The sequence below is a fragment of the Pollachius pollachius genome, assembly GCF_949987615.1.
Source record: "Pollachius pollachius genome assembly, chromosome: 9".
Classification (NCBI taxonomy): Eukaryota; Metazoa; Chordata; class Actinopteri; order Gadiformes; family Gadidae; genus Pollachius; species Pollachius pollachius.
Window position 1 is genome coordinate 5,183,750 of NC_136942.1, and position 7,500 is coordinate 5,191,249.

The following is a 7,500-nucleotide window of genomic DNA, read 5'->3' on the forward strand; positions in this document are numbered from 1 at the left end:
CCCTCTCTCTCATCTTTCTTTCTATCTCTCTCTCATCCTGCTCACACACTCTCACTCTTTTTCCATCTGGAGGAGGAGGGAAGGGAAAACCGATAGAACGTAAAGGAAAAGAAAAGAGGGGAAGGAAGGAATGAAGGAAGGAGGAAAGGGGTGAAGGATGGTCATAAAAAGAATGTAGTCCTAAAAAGACCTTGTCTGGAGGGCATCGTGTTTTCCCCTTTTAAATATCAAATGCACGCAGCCGACGGGCCACCAGGGGACCAAGATCAAACAGGGTGATTCACTGGGGGCCTTTCACCAAGCTAATGCTGCGCTGTTTGTTTTTGTTGGTGTTTCTCATCTGCTGTTGATCGCCCAACAGTCACACAGCCCAGATCTTACGGTGGATAATGCGTTTAAGGAGGTCACTCATTAAACTCATCAGAGGAAAGAAGCCCAAACAAAAACTAGCCTCGTATCTGTTTTCGTTGGAGAAGAAAAAAACACACTGTCACGGTTATCACAGACCTACTGGCTTTTTTTTCTCTCTCTCTTTCTTGGCAGATGTCATTGCTTCTTGTATAACCGAGTGTCCTGGGGGACCGAGCTCTGGAATCACTTGAGGGCCTGAGCTGTGGAGCATCTAAGGATGTTTCATAGCAGTTTTGTTATGATAAGACGCTTTGAGGAAGTCCAAAAGTGCATGATGATGTTATTAGTTTCTCTTTGTCTTCTGGCACTTCTACCACTACGGGGTAGAGGAAAAAAATGCACTTTCTGTTTGAGGTATAGGGTAACTGAATATGTGCAGTATGTATATGAGTATGGAACACATTTCAGAGAGGAAGTTGTTTTGACTCATCATTAATTTTACCTTGAATTGTAGCAATGCAATAGTTACTACTGTTGGTAGTTAATGAATTGTGTTCCACTAGTTGTACCTGTGCCCACACGAAAGAGGTGTTGTACATGTAAGTAAGTAAGTAGAAGTAGATAGGAGCTATATTTAACTATGTACTTGTATAGGGGCCTGGGCTGCAAATTCCTGGTGGGGTAAACCATTTCCTGAATTCAATATTTAGAAATATGTTTAACCTTCTACTACTATCTGCAATCGGAAACAAGGATAAACGCTACATTTTATTAACAGATTTGGCAATGTCATTGAGTATTTTACATGTTAGATACGTTTTTTTGAATTTATTGAAAATAATTTAATATGTGTAATTGTTGTATTGTATTGCTAATGATGCAATACAACCTCTTCTCATATTTTCTCCTTTTATATATATATACAATTAATCGAATGTGTGTGTATGTTTGTGTATGTGTGTGTGTGTGTGTGTGTGTGTGTGTGTGTGTGTGTGTGTGTGTGTGTGTGTACGGTATTTGCACACACCTGGTCCTACATTCGCAGACACACACACACACACACATACCCACAGCAACACGTGAACCCAAGCACAGCCACACACACACCCAAATACACACACAGGCACCCAGGGACACATACACTGACACACACCCACAAACGCACATACACGCATGGGCACGAAGGCCCACACACACACACACACACACACACACACACACACACACAGCCATGCACAAAATCACACACACATCACCCACACGCACATAAACACTGCAGGCACCCAGGCACACACACACACACACACACACACACACACACACACACACACACACCATTACACACACATAGGGACCCAGGCACACACATACACACCCTCGCACTCACACTCACACACTCTAACTCAGAAAGGCCTCCAGCAGTCACTCTCACACTGGGACGCCCCCTCTCTTTTCAAAACGCACAATCACCATTCACTCTGTAAAATCCACACACACACACACACACACACACACGCACACACACACACACACACACACCACTTTCTGTCTGCTTGGGTACACTTTATCAACACGCGCACACTCTCCCTCGCACACGCACACACACACATGCACACACACACACGTACACGTACACGCACACGCACACACACACACACACACACACACACACGCACACAGCAGAGACAAAACCCACACTCTGACACATGTAAATTAATACTCAAACAAACACACACACACACACAACCTCACACAAACACACACACGCAACGCACAGAAACACTCTGACATGACATGAATGGTCGCGGGGCTTCCAGACATTTAAACACACACAGCGAGGGGGCCTCTCAGGCCTTGTTGCCTGTCCACTTGGCTGCTGGCGTTTGTTCCTTACATGTGTCTGCCGGTTAATGGAGGGGCGCCGCGCGCTGGTGGCGACTTACAGTGGCCATGTAAAGCCAGACGGGGCCGACCCCGACCCCTTCAACGCACGCTGAAAAGATACGGCATCACTCTTTCTGCCTGACACGCATGGCCGAGCGCGCCGGGCAAGGACGGCGAGGACGCCTCGCCGCTGTTTAACCGGCGCTTCTCCACGTCCGGGATATTTACAATGCGTGTTTACACTGGGAGGAGGGGGCCCCATAGAGAGAGCCATTGATGGCGGGGGGGTTAGGTTCAATTAAGCCACTTACCCTGAATGAGACGTGGTCTTAGGGGGATTAGGCTGACACGGAGCTGCTCTCCTATGTTATACATCGGTGTAATAATGGCGGCCGTGGATGGCTTTGGGGTGGATGTGTTTATCCGAAGCTTCTTACAATATACTGGAGTGCTGATGTTACTCTACTCAAATGTTCACATTCTATTTAAGTGGAGTGTAGAGTAGAGTAGAGCGGGGAAGAGACGAGTAGAGTAGAGAGGAGTCGAAAAAAGTATAATTGAGTTGAGTAGACTAGAGACAAGTAGAGTAGAGGTGAGTATAGTAGAGTAGAGTGAAGTATAATAGACTAGATTAGGGTGTGGTTGAGTTGAGAAGAGCAGAGTAGAGAGGAGTAGAGTAGAGAATAGTACAACAGAGCAGAGTAGAGTATAGAGTAAATCCCTTATGTCCCAGAGGAGTACTTTGTTTTATGTTAGTCAAAATGAAACAATGCAAGAAAAACAATATGAACACGGAGATCACATCCAACTAGAGGGCCAGCCCCAAGGGACACGCTCTGGAAGTGTACAGCTTTCTCAACATGAACCTCCTTCCCACATAATAGGTTAATCAGTCATCTAAGGCTGTGCATGCATTGTCTTTTCTGCGTAGCGGCAGCAGCTCTGGTGTGCTGTTGTTGTGTGTGTCTGCCGTTTTTGCATACATTGGTTGCCTACCAAAATGTCTTAGTGCCACTATTGTTCATTTTATGAGGTTCATCTGTGTTTGCTCTTTTGTAGCACCTGTGTGAAAAGGGTCCACTTCATAAACACGCTTGTTTCATGTGATTCCTGCTCATAAATCCATTAAACCAATCAATTAGGGGTTATAGCTTTATATACGGCTGTTTGAACCTTGGCGTGCAATTACATTCTTATTTTAGGACACTTCACAGTAGTATTTAATTGAATGGACACATTTACTGTGTGTGTGTGTGTGTGTGTGTGTGTGTGTGTGTGTGTGTGTGTGTGTGTGTGTGTGTGTGTGTGTGTGTGTGTGTGTGTGTGTGTGTGTGTGTGTGCGTGTGTGTGTGTGTGCATGTGTGCGTGTGTGTGGGTGTGTGTTATTTAATGGAGCATGATCTTGGGAAAGCATACTGGGAGCATTAACCATGCATCTTCAGTGAGACAATGGGTGTACATGATTCTTACAGAGAAACGTTCACATCGTGGGCAGTAGCAACAAAGGAAACAAAGGTGATGGGAGTGACCATCGCAGAGAGTTAAGGTTCAGCATGGCAGGAGTAAATTGACCACACACTATAGGGGCAGGTGGACATTGTCTGCATGGACGAAGGGCAGCTACAGGATTCTAAACAATAAAGAGGACAGAAAACTGCCACGGTCGCAAAATCGGAATTTGTGGCTACATTGTCAAAATGCATGCTGATATCTATAGTTAAAAGGATCATTTAAATAAAGGCCTTTTAATTAGAAGCAAAGTAAACAAGATTGTATTATTGTATATAATTTGATATTATTATTAGGATCCATTATTTCACGATGAATGGTGTATATTGTTGTCAGAGCAGATGGATATTAACCAAGGTTATTATCATTAACGTAAACCAACGGAATAATACGATAAAACGTCGTGAACAACTGTTTTTGTAAACTGAAGTAAAAATAAGAATTAACTGTAACTGTATTGTTAATTAAATAATGAACAAAAATGAAAGAGAATTTTTACACATTTTTACATATTTTTTTGTTTTTTCGTCATCTTCTTTCGACAAATGGTGTCATGAATCTTTGAATTTGTATTACAGAATACTTTCTCTGACCTTTTTTGAATGTCACCCCTGATAAAAAATAAATAAAACTAAAACTGAATATAACAAATTTTAACTAAAAGAAAATGTCAAAATTAAAACGGAAATAGCAGCATGCTTAAAATCAAATTAAAATTAAACAGAAATTGGAAACAAAAAGTCAAAACAAAATAAAAATAAATAAATAATGAAAAGGGTTTTATTCCCTATTCCCACATACACCCATAAACACACACACATTCATATTTACCCACATGCTCAAACACATCACACACACATACACACACACACACACACACACACACACACACACACACACACACACACACACACACACACACACACACACACACTGCATACTGCATACTGTCTTTTCCACTTGTCTCACTGGGAGACAACTACAGTTGTTCAAAAGGCCAATCATGGTGGAGCCATGAAATCCCAGAACCACATGATAGGAACATGCAATGGATGAACGCATACATAGTCTAGGGGATCACGATGTTCACTCCCAGCCAAGTGCTTCTCTGTTCTACCTGTGGGCGTCCTTGAGCAGGAAGCCAAGCCCCTACTCACTGATTAAGAACGTGTACCTAAACTGAAACACATTCTGTGTAAATCTCTTTGGATTAAAGGATCTGCTCAATGACTAAATATAGTGAATCAAATCATGAATCAAATCATCCGGTCACGCCTTCCACACACACTGTCTGTCCATTCAATCCCTTTTTTCTATCACCACTTCACTTAACGCCTGACAGGGTAAATTCTCATAGATCCCAGTTTGGTTTGTTTCCCATGGTGCAAGAGCAATTAAAAGCTCACGTTCAAAACGTTGTCTGTGTATAAACAGCGTTTGTTTTGAGAAACCCCAAGCCATTTATTCTCTCCCACGGGCGGGTGAAATTCAGATGATTCTCAATGGTCTGGCGTAGCCTCCACGTAATCCCTGAACAAATGTTGAAGGGAAAGCGATAAACATTGCCCCAGTCCAACAGATCCACAGACAAGCCGTCGTTATGTTCTGCAGGCAAACAATGCAATATTTCAGTCCTAAACCGATGACATTTAGGGCCCGAGGCCGGGCCTCGGTCTGGGAGGCAGCCCCTGTCACTGAGCGGGTTCCCTCAGTGCAGGGCTGGTTAGGTATGGAGCAGGGAACCCAGTGACCCCTTTCCATGCCCTTCCCCCACTCAGTGAGGTCTTGTCGTGGTCTTCTCCCTCCGTGGTTGGGCTTCCCTCTCTGCTATTGGCTGCCTGGTGGTTGGGCTCCGCTGGTCTTTCTGTCCCTCTCTCTCTCTCTCTCTGGCTGGCTCCCTGCGTGACTGTCTGTCTGTCTGTCTTCCTGCGTGTCTGTCTCTCTGTACGTCTGTCTTCCAGCGTGTCTGTCTCTCTGTCCGTCTGTCTTCCTACGTGTCTGTCAGTTTGTTTATCTGTCTCTCTGTCTTCCTGAATGTCTGTCTGTGTGTCATTCTGTCGGTCTGTCTTCCAACGTGTCCGTCTGTCTTTCTGCATGTCTGTCTATCTGTCTTCTTGCGTGTCTGTTTGTCTCTCTTCTGTATGTTTTCCTTCTGCATGTCTGTCTACCTTCCTGTGCATCTGTCTGTCAGTCACTCCGTCATTATGTCTGTGTCTGTCTAATCGTTGTTGTCTACGGCTGCTCCCATCACTCATGACGTCAGCAGCCACGCACGCCCCAGTCCACCCACTTAGACTCAAGACGCTGGATACTGGTGGGGGCAGCTAAGGGTTCCAAGCCCTTTACTAACCCGTCTCTCTCTCTCTCTCTCTCTCTCTCTCTCTCTCTCTCTCTTTCTTTCTCTCCCCATTTCCTCTCTCCCACTCCTCTCTCTCTCTCTCTCTCTATCTCTCTCTCTCTCTCTCTCTCTCTCTCTCTCTCTCGCTCTCTCTCTCTCGCTCTCTCTCTCCCCCTTTCCTCTCTCCCACTCCTCTCTCTCTCTCTCTCTCTCTCTCTCTCTCTCTCTCTCTCTCTCTCTCTCTCTCTCTCTCTCTCTCTCTCTCCTTGACGTCTCTCTCCCTCTCTCTCCCCTTTCTGGTGATGTCCTTGGGGAATTAAAGGGGCCTGTAGGCATTCCTTTAGAGGCCATAGACAGATAACTGAGTTATGCCCTGCACCACCATCTGGGCCCACACTCAGCCTGGGCTGCAGCTGACAAGTGCCGCTGTGTGTGTGTGTGTGTGTGTGAGTGTGTGTGTGTGTGTGTGTGTGTGTGTGTGTGTGTGTGTGTGTGTGTGTGTGTGTGTGTGTGTGTGTGTGTGTGCGTGTGTGTGTGCGTGTGTGTGTGTGTGTGTGTGTGTGTGTGTGCGTGTGTCTGTGTGCGTGTGTGTGTGTGCGCGTGTGTGTGTGTGTGTGTGCATGTGTGTGTGCTCGCTCATTTGTGTGGAGGCTTGTGTGTGTGTGTTTGTGTGTGTCCGATAGTTCCTATTTATGGAAAGACTACACACACACACACACACACACACACACACCCTCTCTGACTCAATCAAGATTCAAGATCCAACAGGCTTTACTGGCACATTTACCTTGCTCAAGAACAGCAAGTTAATTACAACAAAAACAACAAAAAGTATGTAATACAAATGTCGATGTACAGTAAAAAATCGGGCACTATTATGATAGAATGAGGTAATAGTCAGGATAGGGTTGAGTTAATCAAACCATTTCCCTGGCTATACCCTCTCTCTTTCTTTTTCGTTCAATCATTGTCAAACAGTCGACAAACCCTGCATTTGGCAACTATTTTCGGCCTGGTGGTGATTGTTTGTGTTTTTGTGTGTTTTGTGTGTTCTGGTTCCGTCCCCAACTCCCCCTCAATCCGTGTGCTAATCTTTAGGTCCACTCTTGTGCAGCTGAACCCTTCCTCACCCAGCATAGCATCTGCTGCCACGCAGAGGGAGGGGAACGCTGTTTGATGCCAGCTCTCTCTCTCTATACATTGTAAAACCGCCCATTCACACATACGTTTCACCTGTTCCATTAGTCCTATCACTGTGTGCATACCATCTATGGTGTGTTACTATTTTGCAAGCTTTTGCTTTGTGAATTCTCTATTTTATATTTTCTTTTAGGCCTACTTTGTGAACCGTTGTATTTATTATCATTATTATTGTCGTTTTGCAATTTGGTAATGATTGACATCAAATAAGGATAATA